Source organism: Catharus ustulatus, chromosome 6 (genome assembly GCF_009819885.2).
Source record: "Catharus ustulatus isolate bCatUst1 chromosome 6, bCatUst1.pri.v2, whole genome shotgun sequence".
NCBI lineage: Eukaryota > Metazoa > Chordata > Aves > Passeriformes > Turdidae > Catharus > Catharus ustulatus.
In genome coordinates this window covers 7095703-7114825 of record NC_046226.1, presented here as the reverse complement: position 1 = coordinate 7114825, position 19123 = coordinate 7095703, and the positions used below count along the sequence as shown (strand labels likewise).

Sequence of the window (19123 nt, the reverse complement as noted above, 5' to 3'; positions counted from 1 at the left end):
GACCCCCAGCAGGAGATATGATCAACTACTCAGAGCAATTTTTATTCTGAAAAATCAGATACCATCGTAAAGAATAAGGTTAAGTTGAATAAGAATAAGGTTAAGTGTGTTGTCTGGGGAAGTTCTTTGCTGTCAGATTTTGATTAAAACTATGAAATAAATGTAAATTGCATGGTTATCAATTATGAAGGCTACCTGGACAAAAATGTAGTTTGGGTGTTGGGGGAAGCATTTCTATGGGTATTTTTTATCATAAGGTTAAGGAGATATGTCATTAGAATTGTTAGTGAGTTTCTGACTGCTTAAGGAGTATCAGAAAAAAATTTTGGTGTCATTAAGAAGAAGTAACTGTAACTTGTGTTGGATGTGGTCTGTAGTTTTCTGTGGGATTCCTGGAAGGTTTTCAAGAAGTTTTAGGATACATTGTGTGTGATGTATTTTTTCTTAATGCTTGTGGTATAGCTACCTAGTCTGAGGTGTGCTTCTGTTGTTCGGGATTTCTACGTTTTGCAGTGTCATGAGTTTAATGTTGTTATGACTTTCAGGAAATCTACTGCAACTTAAATTTCTCCTATTACAAATTGATATTGTGGATAGTCAGAGATTGAGGGAAGGATGATTTCAGATTTTAGAAGAATTGAATATTCTTATTTTTCCTTTATGTTACCCAGTAGGATGTACTGTGAACTCATAAACTTGCATTAGTTTTCTTGGCAGGTTTTGCTCATGTGCTTTCCACTTTCACATTCCAACAGCAGGACATAGATGTTATGTGCAGTATGTATAAATTAGAAAGTGTAGTTAGTGTTTTCTGATTTCATATAAAGTTAACTGTTCAAAACTGTTTGTAGAGAATATGTTTTCCCATCTATGTGTGAAAAAAAATGCAAAAGATGGTGATTGCAGCTGAGATAATACTTGAATTGCTGTAGAGAACAAAACTTACTGGTTGAATATTGTCAGTGTTACCAAGGGAGAGTAAATTTGGCAGCTCGCTCTCTTGGTGTTTTCAAATAACATTTTTGGGATAGCTTTTTGAAGAAGTTGAGTTGGTACTGTGTCATCTTGGTTCTCCTTCACTTTCCCTTTATTCCACCCAGCCCATCCCTTGTTCCTTATCACTGCTTTCCTTACTCCCACTTCTTTTCCTTCCTGCACCCTCTGACTGATACGAGAAGGTATTTTTCCACAAGAGGGTGATAAAACTCACACGTGGTAAAATGACCACTCCAGGTGGAGGGGATTGCAGAGGTTGTTAACAAATTCAAAATAATAATATTGGCTGTATTTATACAGGAAAAAAATGGTTTGCTCATCTTCAGCTCCATCCATGTGTTGCAGTGGTTGTTTGTGTGCATTTCTGGAGGCAAGACTAGACCTGTCAGGATGGAGATCCACCCTGGAAGAACATGCCAGCTCCATCCTACCTCTTGCAGTAATCAGACCTTGCTGCAAGACAGTCTTTCATATCTGTTATTAATGCAATAATTTTCCTTTCTTCCCCATGCACTCTTGTGAGTATTTCTTGCTTTTTTTCCCCTCTTGTTTACTAGGAAACAAAACCTCCTTCTTCACTGGTCCTAAGAAAGTGCAGTGCTTGAAGTTTTTATTCATCTTTAAAAAGTGCAGAAAGAATGAAAAGATGCAGAAAGGCAGAGAGAGCGAGAGAAAAATAGCTAGTGCTGTGATTTGTCTTTAATAGGGAATCGTAGTTACAAATTTGTAGCTGTTTTGACTGCACCCAGACTTTAACAAGTATTTTGCTCTGGACTAGATGCTGTTTCAGTTTCTCCTTTTAGGGCTAGGAAGGCTGATGGAAAGAAGTGGTTCTTACTCCCTCTGACAAGAGCAGCTCCAAAATTGTGTACCTTAAGTAATGGAGACCATGACTAGAGTTCTAGCACCTAGGCTTGGCTCTTGGATAAATGGTTGGTATGGCTGGATGACAAAGATGTGGGAGCAGATCCATTATATATGTGGGACAGGGTTGGGATGCAGGGCTTTTTAGATGACCCTCAAGCAGTCAGCTTTTCTGAGTGGTTGTTAGCCTGTGTTTTGGGTACCATAATCTCAGAAGTGTCTGTTGCTCTAAATTGCTTTAGAATATGATCTGAGCTGCCAGATTAAATCTCTGTAGTCACAAGTAAAAAGATCTGCTGTGAGTCTCCTAATATTAGAGAAATGAGTAAATGACTTCTGTACTGTGGGTTAGGCATAAGCCAGGCAGTGAAAAGGCTTCTGGAAAAATTCTAAACACTTCATTGCCATGAGTCAGCGGGAATCGTGGCAAGGAAGGAGAGAAGAACAAAGTACTTGAGGTTATGTTTACTCCATCCTCCTATTAACTGTGAAATTCCAGGTCACAGAGTGAAATTTCACACTCTTCTTTAATTTCAGGAAGAACAAACAAGTGTCCCAAATAATAAATAAAAAAGATTCTATCTTTTAAGTAAAAGATGGCCACAGAGCCAATGATCTTGTCAGAATCTTTTTTAATATTTTTTAATATTTTCTCTCTATAACTGTAGGAAATTCCAGTGGCAAGAGAGATGTGTTGAATTTCTCAGAAAAAGTCTGTTTCTCTTCCTGTTCTTTTACTGTCCTGTTTGTCCCTAAACTACCACATCCATAATGTGCACCGTCAAGTTCAATAAACAGCATTTGGAGCTCTTGCTTCATGGGCCAGGTTTAAGCTTTGGTTCAGGTATCCCATCATCTCAAGTGGGACAGAATCTTCCAATTAACACTCTTGAGGGGAACATCCCCACCCTCAGAGCAGAAAAATAATCTACAAAACCCAAATAATACAGTAATTTCACGATTATAAGCCGCACCATTTTGACTAAAATTTTGGTCCTGACCCAAAGTGCGGCTTATAATCAGGTGTGACTTATATATGGACAAAGAACAAAAAGTTGCTGTTTTAGTTTGGAGGACAGGGGTCTGCTGAGAAAGGCAGGAACTTCTCTTTGAAATGGAGAATGTAAACCCCCTCCCTCCCAAATTATTATAATTTTGAAATCAAGGGGCTTTCAGGCAAAAATATGGGAATTAGGAATAACAGTTCTTTACTAGGGAAATTAAAATAGAAATACAGTACTACAAAGAAACAAACCCCAAACCCTGACACAGTCAGAGTACAACCTGACACCCGTCAGGCAGGGTGTTGGCAGCAGTCCCATTCCATGGTGGCTGCATCCTCCTGCAGTGACAGATGTGGCTCAGTTGGAGCAGTGCTCCTGTACAAGGTGCAGTTTCCTTCCGGAGGTCCAGTGGTGATGTGGAGAAATCCGGTTTTCCTCTGGAGTCCAGTGGAGAAAGGGCAACCTTAGTGTCCCCCACACCTCTGTTTTTATCTTGGTAAGAAATGTTGGGCTCTTTCCCCTGGCTGGAGCAACTCCCAATGGGATGCAATAATTTTATCAGTCCCACAGTGGGACTCAATGGCCATGAGCAGAAAATGACTGGCTGGAGGAAGGATGGGGTGTGAAAAGATAAAGAACAATGCCTTGCCTGGTTTCAATGGATGCCCATTAGCAGAATATCTCCCACGGAGATAAGGATCACTGCCCCCACCCTCAACAGATGGTGATAGAACAGATACCTTTTATCACACTCTATATTGTAACCTGCGGCTTACAATCAGGTGCGGCTTATGTATGGACAAAGAAGGAAAAGTTACCAACACTCAGAATTGCAGTTTATAATCAGGTGCGGCTTATAATCGTGAAATTACTTAGAATTTCTGTATATGCTTCTGAGCTGATTCTGAGTGTAAGGGAATTGGGGAGATTCTAATTTCCATTAAGAATGTAAAAGTATTTTTCTGAAGTTTTTGGTATATTCTAATGGAAGAATGTCATAATTCCTAGAAAATAAAAATGACTAGAAGCAGGTTTTGAGTACCTCTATGCAAATTTCTCTTATTTTCTGCTTGGTAAGGAACAATCATTCCTCTTGCAGAAACTTTATTAATCAAGGACTTTGCAAAGAGGAGGATTGCCCTTCATATAGATTCTAAGGTGACCTCATTTGACATGAGTGCAGCATTGGTTTATCTTCCCTTGTTTTGTACAGTTGTTCCCAACATGACAGGCATTGCACTATGGCAAAAATTCATTTGAGAGCCAAAATCTTCAAAGTGATTTCAGTTGTGGTGAGATGTGCCAAAACTTCATGGTCAATAAAAAGCAAATTGTTTGCAAATGAGCATATTTTCATGTTTATTTGCTTTTGGAGAGGTATTATACTTCTGGATTAAAGAGCTCTGATATATCAAATATTAAAAAAAAGCTCTAAAACACCACATCACATACAATAAAAAATTCACAGACTGTTTTTCATTACAGTTGGTCTTTTAAGCTAAAGCACTCAGTACTTGATAGTATTTTTTGCCCATGTAATTTTAAATGTCTGAAGGAGCAGGAGCTATGTTGTGTCCAGAGCTGCAACAAGGAGTGGAATAGAGCACCCACTCATGTGTGCTTCATTTTGGGAGAGTTGTCAAATGGGTAAAAGGGAAGTAATTTGGCCTTTTTCCCTCTTTTTTTTTTTTTTTTTTTTTCCTTTCTCCTCATGCTACAATTGGGGTTAATGCAGTTTTTCTGCACTGTTGTTTCCCAGGTTTCTTGTCCTTATTGAATATCTATATTTGGGATTATTTTTCCCAGATGTATTAGCTGATGTTTTTCCAAACTGAATTTCACATTATTTTCTGGCCATGTAAAGAATTTGCTTATGTTCCTTTGTATTATTTCTGACTTTACAGCTACTCAAAGTTCTCTATTTAATATCCTTGGATGATGTTATCTATATGCTATTTTAATCATTAGATCATTAGGGAAGTTATTAATGTCTGGACTAAATTGATTCTTACATCTCACTGGCATTTCTTTCTAGTTGGATACTTGGAGACTTTTAGCCTTTTATTTCTAGATTTTTTGGCAGCACTGTGTATGTCAGCCTCTTCTATCCAAAAAAATGGGAATCTCTTTTAAATGCTGGACTTTGAGGGAAAAGTGAAATATGATTTACACTGGAATGGAGTAAACTTTGTAAATCCAATCTCAATTGAAATGGAAGATGTGTTGTGATCATTACATATGTATCTTCACGTGGATTTCAATATGCTGTCTTTTGTACTTTCATTTGTACAGTAGTAGTTCTTAAATGATAAATTATTAAGTAAATATTTTCCTAGTGGAATGTGCTTTCTATTTTGGTATATCATCTTGAGAACAGAATGTGATTCCTTTCTGTAGGGTCAGCTATTTGAAATACTTGCCTGTGTTTGTTCTAACTGCATAATCTATAATCCTCAATATGTCTTTAATCCACTTTATCTCCTACAGAACTAAATCTTTGAAATGGGGAGGATATAGTGTGATAGATGGTATCTAAGGTTATAAAGTTTGGGAAGATTAAACTTCTGAGGTCAGATTGATAGATTTTGGCAAATAACATAAAAGAAATGACTAGTAAAAAAAAGAACTACTCATATTTTCATGCCTATGGAATAAACAAATAATAAGTAACAAAGAGGTTTTGTAGTATATCATCTCTAAGTAATATAAAATTAAAGATGAAATTTCCCACTTGGCTAATCTTAAACATCTCCTACAGTGTTAAGCAAAAGGAATTGATTTCTTTTCTGTTTTATTGTTCTTGTGTGAAGTTGAACTTCAAAATGTTTACCTTTGTGGCGTGACAGCAGAGTGCACATTTCTTAGCACTGACCACTTGGGAGTGAGTGGATGCATTAATGTGAGCAAATTTACCCTTGGGTACGAGGTAGGTGGTGTGTGCATCCACACACGTGCCTTGAAGTGCCTGGGAGAAATGAGCATGTCCTGGAATTGTTTAGGGTGACTTTAACACTTTGGGGTGCAGGTTTTGCTAAGGATTGCACAAAGGGCTTCTGTGGGATTGCTTCCTTAGAGTAATGGAAGGAGAAAAACTCCTGAAAACTATTTTTTATCCTTAAATAAAAGAAGTTGCCAAAGATCAGGTGTCTGTGTTTGTCTAATAAAAGGTATTAGGTACCATTTGTTAGGGGATGATGGATTTGTCATTTCACCTAGTCATAAATAATCTGATTTTATAAGGTGTTTGGGGGAATAAATGTAATGACCATGTCAAATGGCCTACTTGCACAACACAGTCTTTTGTTAATGAAGCCACTCTGCACAGCAGGCCTGGCTTCAAAGTCCACAAATATTTCTATTTTTTTTTTGGTTTTTTTAAGTAGTTGGTGTTAAACACAAATATTCCTGGTTTCATATTGTAGAAGAAGCAAGGAGATGAGCAATGTTAAGTAAATCTGGCTCATCAGTCCTAATGTTTGTTCTTATAATAACATGCATAATACTGAGAAACCCACAGGCTTCTAATACTAAACAGAAGAAAAAAGTTAGTGTGGAATTTCAGTATGCTGTACTCAAAATTTAGGACAATCCTGTGAGGGGATGTAAATTGCAGGGAAGCTTATTTACATGAGTAGAGATTTCTTTTGTAGAAAAAAAAAACAACCTTGTAGAAAACATGGCCCTTAAAAATGATTCTGTCTGATCCTTTCCCTGGAAGGGATGGGAACTGGCTGACAGGACAGTGAGTGATTCTGAGCACTGAAATGTCTGTTTTGCCACCTGCATGTGCCACTCTGATGGCATCCATATGGCTGCAGGGAGGGAGGGCCTGCATTTTATTTTTTGTAGTGAGGAAGCAAGTGGGATTTCATTTTTTTTTTTCTCTTTCAGACAAGAAGTTTTCCCCCAGCTTCCCTACTTAAATTCATATTGTGCTCCCTGTGCTGCCATACCATTTTCAGTAAAAGAGCAGTTGCATGGAGACAAAGAGGCTGCTGATTTAAGTCTCAATAGAGAAGTCTGTTAGGCTTCAACTGTGGGAGGATGCTAAATGTAGCTCAGAGGTTGGCAGATGCTACCTGGACCAAAACTACTTGAAAATATTAAGAAGCTGTTTAGTAGGTTTGCCTAAAAAAAGAGACATTTAATGACTGGAAGAATTAGTGGGACAAATATGACAGAGGACTTGCAGTTTAAAAAGGTACTTACTGTCTGGATGTGATCTGCTGTTCATGTTGTATAAAGAGTTCAACTACAAATATTTTGCTGATCTTGATGGGATGGCAAAAGAAATCCAACCCCAAGCCCTACTTTCTCTTCCCACCTGTCTTACAATTTTTAAAAAAATTATGTCAGTTTATGCAACATTTTGAACTTCATTTTTAAAGGGAGGAATACTGTTTCTGATCATGATTATTTGAAAGATGTGGAGTGTTGTTTTCTGAAGTTTTCATAAAGCTCAGTGTTACTATTGACATTTTTCTAAGCCATAGCACAATGAAAATTTACCTGAAAGGTTTATTTTGTGCTGCAGCCTTTGGGAGCACCATAAGAAGACCATAAGCATCATTACTGAGGTGGTAGGACTGGCTTTCTGCTGGGTGTGTGTAGAACCTCATGGATGATCCAAGAGGGGAAGTTTTCTTCATCCCTGCACGAGCCTCCTCTGCAGGTTGGAAAATCCTGGGAGCTGCCCTGGTTTCTCACCCTGTTGCTGAGCCAGAGTTTAAAGGCTCTTTAGCCATTTCACTTCTGACCTGCAAGATGCTGTGTGGGAGACATGAAATGAAGTATCCCAGCATTTTTTTTTTTTGTTATTTTCTCTTTTAGGAATGGAGAGAGGAGATAAAAGTAGTGTGAAGGTGGTGTGCAGCCTGAGTAAACATGGAGAAAAGGCTTTAGGAATCCATTGCTCAGGAGCAGGGTAGTTGATTTAACAGGGAGGATAAACTTCTAATTAATTTCTGAGTGGGGTTCCTTTTGTGACCTGTTCCATGGGAAGAGTTGATGAGAGGATCTCTGTGCCAGGTTATTAAATAGTTAACTTCAAGGGAGATAGTTTTGCTTCTGAAGCAGAGGTTTGCACACGTGTGGGTAACAAAGCGTTTCCAGTAGAGCACGTTCAATACTTAACCTGCAAAATGTCAAAAGAGGTGATTAATGTTTTGTACCTTTGGAATAGGTTTGATTTTGTGTGCCTGAAGCTTCTAGCAGGTGCTATAGAAACCAGAGAAAAACATTATCTTTTCAGCATGTCACACTCAAAGTTCAAGTTGAGCCACAAAATAATATTCAAATGACTGACAATCTCTTGTTTGAATCTAAATGGAACATGGAGTTTTCCATGGCCTACTTATTCTAGAAATGATCATTTCATTGTAGGCAAATTTAACTAAAACCTAGGAGACTTTATCAAAATCACATGAAAGAAAAAAAAGATATTATTCACTTTTAAAGTGAGGCAAAGAAATTACAGGAGATTTTTCAGTGAGTCTGTGTTGATCTGTCTTGCCTGCTAGTTCTACTTTTGAGACAAAGTAGTTTTTTCAATTTTTAAATACATTCTTTGTTGTTTGGTTACTTTTTTTTTTTTTTTTTTTTGCTACTACACTATACAGTAATGTGCCTAAAATAGCTGTATACAGTTTCTTAAATTTCAGGGGTGTTTTTCAGAGTTTATAAAAATGTATTTCTGAAAGAGTGCACGTTTACTCACATGAAGTGGTGCTTGAGAACTCCCCTAGTGCTCCCTTGCTGTTTGCCAGGCGTGGTGTTTGTGCCCTAGGTCAGCTTTTTGCCTTGTCTCTGAACACCAACCCAGTGTTCTGAGTTCTGAGACAGCAGAGATTCCTCTGTGTGTAACAGCTAGATGGGTTATCATAATTAAGGATGAGCAGGCATTTTAGCATCTGTTATTAACCAGAGTGTACGTGTGTCATCCTCCTGGAGCAGATGAGGGTGATTTGTTTCCTCTGAGGTGTGACAGGCATCGTTGTTAGATCTGGTTGGGGCTCTGGTAAGATCAATATGAGGATGCATCATGGCCAAACTTGCAGGAGCTGTAGGAGGATGAGAGAGATGTAGACCCATTAAATAATGGAAAACCCAGAGAAAATGCCTTATGCAATACAATTTAAAAAAATAATTTTGAATAGTTTATTAAAAGGCTCGTGGGCAGATATGGGCATAGTGTGTTATGGGGAGGAAATACTTGTTAAATAGAAGAAGTAGTGATGCTGTCAGCTAAAGCAGGAGCCATGTGGTTTTAGTAGTGAGGGAAAATCTGTGCTGGCAGGAGCTGCTTAAATGGATGATAAATTCTCTGTGAGTTTCCCAAAAGTCATGACTACATGCTGTAGTTGAGCACATGTTACCAGATTTATTTGTGGAGGGTTGCTTCTGTAGGAAATCATAGGGACTGGGTTAATTTAGGTTAAACTACCTGCCTTGGTAGCCTCTTCCAGCTTGCAGTTTCCTAAATCTGCAGCTCTAAGATCCCAGCTTTTCCCACTTCTGAAGCTGTAAAAGTTGTTGGAAAGGCGGGAAGGAGTTTGGGAAGAAAAGTGAGGCTTTCCTGAGTTAGACTGGTGGGATGTTTCCTTGGAGGAGTTAGCTCTGTTGTTTCCTCTGCTCTTTGTATCTTGGGTGAATCTCTGCTAGCTGTTGAGAGCTGCTCACTTGCTGGTTTTGCTGCTCAGCCTGAAACACGAGGTGGTGATTTACAGAATGGATGATGACTCAAAGTGCAAGTGAACTTGGTGGGAGCTAGTCCTGACTATCACACAGTGCTAAATAAGCATCCAGAAATATCAGGATGTCTCCAGTTGGGCATGGAGAATTAATGGATGATTTTAATCTGACTCTTTATTTCTCAGCGTTCTTTTACATTGGTGTCTTGTGAGTAATACAGCATAAAAATGACAGTCTTTAAAAAAAAGTTATTATTGTCATGTTTGAGGAAAAACAAGATAAAAATTGCACACGACATTATGCTAACTCTTTCAGATTCACTGCTTTTATTACAGCTAAGTAACTGAAAGATTGCTCTAATTTTATTTTAATAGAAACAAATCTGATTGAATTATTTCTGTTTTTCTCTTCAAAAATGAGACTATCACAAGCATTTTAAAAAGTCTTGATTAGAGGTGATGAAGTGCCTAGTGAAATTCAAGTATCCAGACTGGAGCAGTGTTGCTTCCTTGGTTCATTTTGAGCATGAAGTCCTTTGCTTTTCAATCAGATTCCATTTTATTTTTAGGAATAAAATTTTGAAATTAGTTATTCTGGGGTTTAATATAATACAGTAATTCCTGATTTTATTATGCAAAATTATTTTTTTTCCTAAGAGTAGTGTACTCTTACGGTTTTCAAAAATTTTTACCTGAAATCCATAGTTCATTTTGTTGCTTCACCGGATCTTTTTCCTCTCCTTAGCACATTTGAGGAAGCCTCACCAGGTTAAAGAAAGGCCATAGCGTTAAAATAATTTTAAACTGAGATCCTGCTTAAGCTCTTCTATTTTCTCACTTCCTGACTGAGCACAGCTATCTTTGCCTGCCCTTTCTCCCTTCTTTTGTTTACTGCTGAAGACAGGGCTGATACCACATGCATTGTAGATCCTCATTACCAGCTGAAAGGAGTTCAGTAGCAAATGCCTTTTCTTATGGAGTATTGAGCATCACATCCCTACACTGTGACATGATGTTTTATGGCATCAAAAAATTCATATGTGTGGGCTTTCAGTGTTTATTCTACTAATTTGGTAGTGCAGCATGCAGTAATTTATTGTCATGTGTTACATATTCATACATCCAAAAAAAAGAAAAAAAGGAAAGCAAAAAAAAAAAGGTTAAATAAGGTTTTCTGGATGTTTTATTATTTTTCATGAACTCCTTAAAACTTGCTTTTTGATTTATTCCTTAATAAGTTTGGAAACATGAAACAATGCGCTGATGAATCTGAAATTTATAGAGATTTGATATATCTATCTATTCTTAAATATATGAAATGTTTATATCAGTGAATTGCTGTTCAATATATCTTGTTGAAAAATGGTTATGCTCCTGTTCTCTGAAAATAAAGGCTCGCAATTCGAGACTGCCTTTTTAAGAGTTTCCTCCAACGCTGTCTCAAGGTAGAGTTTGAAAAAGGAAGCAATTTGTAAACTGCTGAAATACAGCTCAGTGCCGAAGCAACCAAAGAATAAAATTGCTGAAAAGAAATAGTTGCTCTTATTTTGAAAGCGAGTCAGAGTGGAGGAGCTTGCTTTGTGCACAGCTGCTATTGGCTGCACAAAGCCCTCGTTTCTGTGGCTAGTGCTAGATAGGAATATTAATAATATAACTCACGCCTTGTCATATTTTGCTGCTTAATCATCTTGTTTGGCACACCCCCGGTCATGTTCTACGTGGCCATAATTCAGGGAAGAAAACTCACCGAGGCACTGGTATTGCAGTGCAGCAATCAGCGAGGCTGGGACTATGCAGATGATGAAAGGACCTGTGTTTATCCAGGAAAACTGGGCTGAAGTTGGAGCCAGCGAGGAGCCGCGGAGCCGGACCATGGCCGTGGCTCCCTCGGCTGGGCTGCCCTGAGGATCCAGGCTGGGTAAGCACAAACCAAACCTGTGTCAGCAGGATTGCTGCAAGGCTCCACCACCAAAAACTCCAGCTCTCACAAGTCCTTCACAGTGTTGTCTTCCCTCTGCTGTCTGAAGTGGTGTTTCAAGGAAGTTGATAATATTTTGTTGGAAAATACTTGATTACATTAACATAGTTTGGAAAGATAGAGTGGCTCTAGCATGAACCTGAATTCCAAGAGAAGAGAAAAGCAGCATTTTTTTAATATTTCCTCAATTTTTTTAACAACTACAGTTTAAAAATCTAAACCTAACATCTCCTCAGACACCAGAACTAAACTCAGTGAATTGCTTGTAATTCAAAGTGTTGCTCTATTAGTCAGGATAACTTCTGGGAAAAAAAAGTGGAATAGAAAACAAATGTTTGGCTTGATCCTGAAGGTGGTTTAGTTGAGGGGCACTGTAGAGGATAAAATGATGAGAGGATAAAAGGAACAGTCTAAAACAAATCAAAGTGGAAACTAAATTTGACTGGGTTTTGTTTGTTTGGTTTTTTTTTTGTTATTTTTTCTTTGTTTTGCTTCTAAAAATCAAGAAGCCCTTTCCCTCTTCTGGTTTTTAAATAGTGTAGGTTCTTCCAAGAGACTTATGATTTTTTGTGAAGTGGCTTCCATGCTCTTGTCAATGCATGAATAAGAAATAATAGAATGGGTGGGGAGGAAGTTGATTGTAATTTGACTTAAAAGCATGAATGTTTTGACCTCAGCGATTGGCAGTTTGAAAAGAATGATTTGCTGTGCTGTTTGTGTGAGCGTTGGGTTGTTTGGTGTTAATCACCATCCAGTTATGAATATAATTCACTCGTTAGACAAGTGAATTAGGCTATAGGCTTCTAAACATACCTTCAGTAAACACTCAGGTTAAAAGGAGGGATGGTTTTTGGAGTGCTTTGTTGAGGGAAATTTCATATTCATCTTGTGGAAATATTCATCTTGTGGATGTAATGAAGGTAATGCTCTTCAATTTGGAGAGGTCTGTAAAAATAAGAAATTTTTATTGTATTTTCTTATATAGTTAAAAGGTGTATTTTCTGAAATACAGCTTTGTGTGACTAATTCTGAAATTTTCTTGCATGAACAAAGGATAAGGTGTTAGGGATTCCTTTTTGGTGGGGTGTTGTTTTATTTACTTTTCCTAGTGATTTATGTTTTAGGCTCTAAGTTTCAAGTAGGATGCTTTTTGGTTTGGTTTATAGCTTAAGTTGACTACTTTAGCAGCTGATACCGTTTAAGAATATTTCATCTATGCTTGCTGTAGCAAAGCAGTGGAGTCAGAGGAAAGCTGAGCCTTACTTTTTTAAAGTGATACTTTTGTTTCTGGTTTTTAGAGCTTTGAGACAGTGGGTGGAAATCAAATCAACATATAATCTGATCCTATCTGCAGAGTTCTCCTAGGCTTGAGAGGCCCAAAATCTGAAGAAGTGTAGGATCAGTCCCCACATTCCAGCAGTTTCTCCTGTGTTTCAGAATTAAGACCAGTTTTTGTGATGTTCAGAAACAATTCTCATTTGATTATATAAGCACTTTGCCTGAGTAAGGATTGCTGAATCAGGTTCAGTATTTGAAAGGTGAAGGAAGGTGAGTGTTAATATTTGTGTTACTCTGGCTGGTGTGTTTTGTGGTAACATTTTAATAAAGCAAGAGCTGTTCATTGTGTTGAAGGATATTAAGGGGGACTGTATTAGTATTCTAATCCAAAAGAGATTTTTCAGTTTATCTTTTGCCCATCTTTTGGCTGAAGACAAGTTTTGAAGTTGTCATTGAGCATTCCAGGGCCTGAGTTGGTTCCTCTCCTATTGGAGGTAGAGAATTATGCTCAGAATAAAGGTAAAATTTACTTAAAATAGAAAGTAAAATTAGAGTTTTCAAAGTTTTTATGTGAAAGTTATACATCCAGAAATTTTTGTTCCAGTAATGTGTTCTTAAATATTTTTCATAGGAATGAAATGATGTGTTTCAGTTGGGTTTAAGAAAGGACATCAGCATTGCTTATAATATAATAAAAAAGTAAGTTAGTTTCAACATACCAGTCCAGTGGGAATTTCATACACCTCCTGTGTATTTTCCCCCGTGGACATTAAGAAAACATAGGAGTTTCAATGTCTGTAAGTCAGACATCTACTGTGGTCACAGGGTGGTTTTGTTTTTCTTTTGTCCCCCCCTAAACATTTTCAAATAGTTCTAAACTTCTTCCTACAGATTTCAGTGAGTTCATTACTTACAATGAGAAAATAAACTTCCTGTTCTTTGTTGTTGATGTGCTTAGTTGGTTGTTTTTTGTTTGCTTTAAGGGGTCAGGAAGCCCAAAACTAGAAAATGACCAATGATATTGTAGGGTTTACCTGGAATTGAAGGGTTAATGGCAGCTTGTGAGGTGGTGCCAAGTAAAAGGTGGGATGATGGGGGAAGGAGGAAAAGCCAGGGAAGTTTGTTACTCCGTCACAGAATGAGGAAGCAGAGAGGAACTGGCCAGACCTGTTGTATAAGAGGAGCTGTATCAGGTGCAGGGCAGGGAGCTGGAGCTGATACCAGGAGGGGTGGGATGAGCACAGAGGGGCAGAGGCAGCTCTGCTCCAGCCCATTTATTCTGCAGCTGAGAGAGGGGGAAGTGCTGCTGGCAAACTGCGCTGTCTGAGCTTGCCATGAGAGCTCAGCCGCTTTTCCCTCTGCTCTTAAAGTCCAAGCACTTCATAACTCTGGAAACAAGAAAATTCTCAACTTGCTTTGTGTTGTTCCTTGCAGATAGTGTGGATGTGGAGAAATGATAATAAAATTTTATTCCTGAACCTACAGTAATACACTACTGTATAATATTACAGCTTTGTTTGCCTTACAATGACTTTAATCAAAATGCCTATGCCTGAGCTTACTTCTGTCTACCAGCTGGTTGAATTTTGGAATAATTTGATTTTTTTCTCAGATATCTGAGCTATTGAAGGGAGGGCCAAGAGTAAATACTTGCCCCATGAGTGCCCTAAAGTGGTGCTGGTGCCTCAAGGAAGGATTATCTCAGAGCGGGAAGAGTAGTGCCCAAAGCAGAAGAACCTGTCATTTTCCTCTTCATTATTCAAGCAACCTTTTTAATTTCTTCTGCCTTTCTGAATCCTGATTGAAACCTTGCATTAGACCAGGGCAGCCTGGATGCCAGGTTAGACTGTGTGCAGTGAGAGAGGATGTCTGCCTCAGAGATTGGATGAAAGGAGTCTCCTGTAAAATGATGAAAAAATCATCAGGCCTTTGCTTGGGCAAAAACTATTTGTGTATTCCTGAACCATTGGAGAGTTGGAGTATGTAACTAGGAGTGACCATGTCTGTCCCATCACAGTTTTGTCCACAGCTAGAAACTACCACACATTTTTTCCATCATCTTGGATGAACAACCATGAGGTTTGGGAGTTGAAGTGAGAGGGATGCTCTTGAGCTGCGTCCTAGAGCCCAGGTTGCCTGGTGCTCCTGTGATGGGCTCTGTGTGTCCTATGGGATCTTGTTCTCCCTCTGCTCACTTGTTGCTCTCTCCAGGCCCTGGATGTCGTGGCAAACAGAGATTCCTCATTGGTTTTGAGGTGCCTACATGTGTTTGACCCCAGAGATGTGCACAACTGTTCTGTAATTAACTCAAGTCCTGGCTCTGTGGCTTGAGTCCTCAGTCAGGACCAAGCCTGTACACAGCCATATGGAGCTGTTCCTTTAAAAAGAGAAATAACCCCAGCCAAACCACACTAATGTGAGAGTGGAAAGTGGGGATGTGCCAGCTAATGGTGGTGGTGGCTTGCTGGGCAAGGATTTTGCAGTCTGTTGTATGTGTTCTTTCTTTTCAGCAGAATCACATTTAAAGCAGATCCTTTTAGCCTTCATTTCAAGTGAAAAGAAGTTCCTTTCTCAGCAAAACAAACCATCATAGAAGCATTCAGTTTCTCATTTGCAGAATAAATGATTTATAAGTTCTCTCGAGTCCAGCATGGAAAAAGTACTCCATCGCTTTACCGGATGCTGTGTTCTCCAAAACATCCGTTTTTAAAAATGCCTGTTTCTTAATGATCCACAGCTGAAGGTCCTTCCCTTTACTCTTGGCAGCCTGAGCTGTCTTCATAAGGTGGAACAGGAGTTCTCTTTTGTCCTAGGAAATCGTATCAATCCTGCCAGTATTGAGCTGGATCCAGAATTACTAATCTGTCAGAATTCTGCTTTTAGTTACTACAGATGATATTCAGGATATCTGAGAGTTGCATTCATGTTGTCAAAAACACATGATGTGTTTGTCTGTGGTAAACTCAGAATTTCTAGAAGGGATTCATTATATTAATATTAAATGATTGTGGTCTTTATTAGTAAAAATGAGTCAAGGTCTCTTAATAAAATGGTAATTTTCTAATTATGTACTGCATTTCTAAAGTAATGGCTTTTAATACCAAGCATTTAAATTTGGCTTTTTAGTGGAATAATGAAATATTACAAAGGCTGTCAAATAATTAAGGATGAAGTCAGATAATTTAGTTATGTTTTTCTCCAGTGTTTTCCTAGTAAAAACTGCCTAACTAGTCTTTCTCATGATCTGTTTTTCCTGTTCGTACCAATTTGGTTGATAACTGTACAGTAGCAGAATAGTTGGGAGGAAATTCCAAGATGTTTCAACTTTTCATCAGCAAAGTGATTGAGAAACAAGGAGAGCTCACTGAGATGTCTGAAGCATCACTTTGTAGCTGTATAGCCAACATAAGAAAGAAGTCCATATGGAAAAGCACCCTCCTCAGAATGGGTTGGTTTCATGTGTGTATTGTCTTTGCTTGCTTCAGTCTTCAAAAAATCTAAATTTACATGGGTTTTCTGTAATTTGAGTAATCCTTGCAAGTTTGCAGGTTGGTGTAGGTAATAAGTGGGGAAAAAAAACCAACTGGTGAATAGGCTGGGTAAAGTTGATCTCTAGTACTGCAGTTATCTCTTGGTTTTTATGGCGCTTTCTTAAGGATTTAGAACTTTAAATGTCTTGTGCAGGAAGGCTATTATTTAAAAAAAAATTAAATTGTAAGTGACACTGCTGTAAAATCTTAGATGCTAAATCCTGGTTAATTTATGTTAAACTCTGGAACAAATTTACTGGAAACTTCCTTGTGTGAATGAATGTGAGACATACAGATTCCTCAATGCAGCAGCTCAGAAAGAGTTACTCAGCCAGGTTACTTTTCCAGTTGTGACTAAGGGGCCAATTAGCAGCATCCGGATGAGAAGGCAGTGCCTAGGTAAAAATAGGATGGCATTTGGAGAAACTGGGGGCTGGCTTGGAGGAGGTCTTCAGCTGTAGACTGAGAGAAACAGGAGAAGGAGGCACCCTTCAGAAAGGAGTGTTACAGGAGTAGCACAGGACTGTGAGAAATGCCATGAACAGGCACAGGTAGGAGCAGCCCAGAGGAATGGCAAAAAGCAAAACCAAATTAGACCCTCAAACCAGCAGGCCTCTGCTGCCAAAGGAATTCCTGAGCTGAGTTCTTACTCTCATTTGACAAGAGCGTAAGGCTGGCATTGATATGAAAACGAAACAAGCTGTAGCATCCTCTGAAAATGACAGGAACCAGAGGTGTGGGTGTGCATCTCCCTAGATTGTTAGCTCCTCTGTTCAGATTGATACATTAATGCCTCTGTCAGAGGCAGGAGTAAGTCACACACCAGTGATGCTGCAGTTGGTTTGCTTGAAGGCAGTTAGCTGACTACTGCTGGAATCTCTGAGACTAAATAATTAAGTACCATGTGAGGTACAGGGAGGAGAACTGGATGGGCTGGGATTTTGCTTTCTAGCCTTTACAGTCACAACTTAGTCCTGGGACCACAAGAGCTTCGATGGTCCTTCTCTGTGTTTTCACAGGATACTGAAGCTGTTGGATTAGTATAGTTAAAAACTCTTTTGTTGCCCACTGACCTACTTTGGCTGTATGTTAGCTATTGGATTGGGAAAGGACCATCTGTATATGTGCCTGCTGGAACAGCCTGAGTGTAAAGAGAACCTAGGATGCTGTCTGCCTTCTCTTGATAAACCTCAGTCCAGTGGAGGGAATAACTTAAAATACTCAATTTTATTGTGAATGGCTTGCTTCACTCAGTATTTAGCAATAAGTGAATTAGATGAAAGAGAAGGCATGAGGGATGCACCTGAACTCCTATCTTTAAATACAAAGGATGTGTGTGAGTTGAAGACTTCTCACTAGTGGTCCAGTAGTGAGCTGGCTGCTTTCTGAAAAGTATGGGCAAGCCAGGGAAGGTGTGATCTGTGTATTCCTTTGGACAGATACAAAGCATGTTTGCTCATCTGTACTTGCAAAGGTTCTATTAAAATCCTTTAAAAGTGTTATGCTAATTTACCAGTAGCATATTTAGATCACCTCACTTTTAGAGTTACTTATATTTGCATAAACCTGCAGAACACACTGAGTTTTTCTCCGTTAATTTTTTGTGGAACACATAACCAATGTGATTTTTTTTTCCCTTCACTGGTAAGCAATGAACTTTCTGCCAATTAGAGCAAAGGTGTAATCACAGTTGTAATGAACCAGAGTAACATTCAGTTTGGCCAGAGTGCCACCTTCAAGATGAAATTTGTGACCACAGCACAGCTGGGGATAAGTATTGCTGGAAATCTAATTTCAGTTTATCATCTTCAACAGAGAAGCAGCTTAACTAATGAGTAGCTTGGAAGAGGTAGAGAGGGTAGCAGTTGATGATGAAGGGTATTGTTTGGTAACCACAGAGGAAATGTTTTAATTATATTTAATGCCTAAACTGTTATGTCTGGTTAATGTTTGTAACAGTCTAAACTAAGAAGGCTTTGCAAAGTGACTCAAAACCCAGCAGAGCTATAACTTTGGTTATGATACGGAACTTTTGATTTGTTATGGGTAAAATATTTATTTTTAACAGCAGTGTGCTGTTGTAGACTAATAGTGATGTTGCAGAGGGTCTGAGTAGCTTCTAGAGAAATTCAGGTGCCAAGGCCCTGTGATCATGAGATATATTTGTCTGTCCAGGAGCAGACAGCATTTCTGAGGGACAAAACCCCCTATGATGGATTTGCACACAAGCAAGTAAACAATGTTCTGCCTAAAAACTCTGCATTATTTTCTTCAGTGTTTTTAAAGAGCTCAGAGGTAAAGGTCTCTGAAAGAAAGTCCACATTCATCATGCTAGTGCAAGGTTATGATAAAGGTTGTTCTTTAGACAATTATAAATATTCTGAAATTAGGTCTTTGATCTGTAGAACCATGTCAGGGAGATAAAATGCCTATCCCATTTAGGCTTCAAGAAGCAAAATTAAAAGTTTCTGTTCAAAAGAGAGAGAAGTGCCCTAATAGTCTATGTCAGTCAATTTTGCAAGTTTTAGCAAAAATACCTGGTTTAGGTATAACAGAGCAATAGACTCTAAAGATGGATAATTACTAGTAAATGAGTTTCTCATTTACATTGCTTTGAAATGGAGCTGAGCCATTCTGTGATGGACAAGATCCCATTTCTAAAGGAATAGCTGTTATTTTTACATAGGTATATGTAATGATAATACATAATAACATCAAATACCCAGCATAGCACATATTAACTTGACAGGTTATAGAAGAGTATTATATAAATGTCATGTTTTT

The 19123-nt window shown here is 38.5% G+C and overlaps 1 protein-coding gene across 3 annotated transcripts in view; it reads left to right on the top strand.

Moving 5' to 3' along the window:
* PPP2R5E (protein phosphatase 2 regulatory subunit B'epsilon) overlaps positions 1-19123 on the top strand; it is a 73845-nt gene that overhangs the window by 11810 nt on the left and 42912 nt on the right. The window contains exon 1 of one of the 3 annotated variants that reach the window (XM_033062450.2): positions 11189-11471. The exons of the other annotated variants lie outside the window; for them this stretch is intronic. The gene's annotated coding sequence lies outside the window, so the exon portion shown is untranslated. Of the gene's footprint in view, positions 1-11188; positions 11472-19123 lie in introns of those variants that run through there. 3 annotated transcript variants of the gene reach the window in all.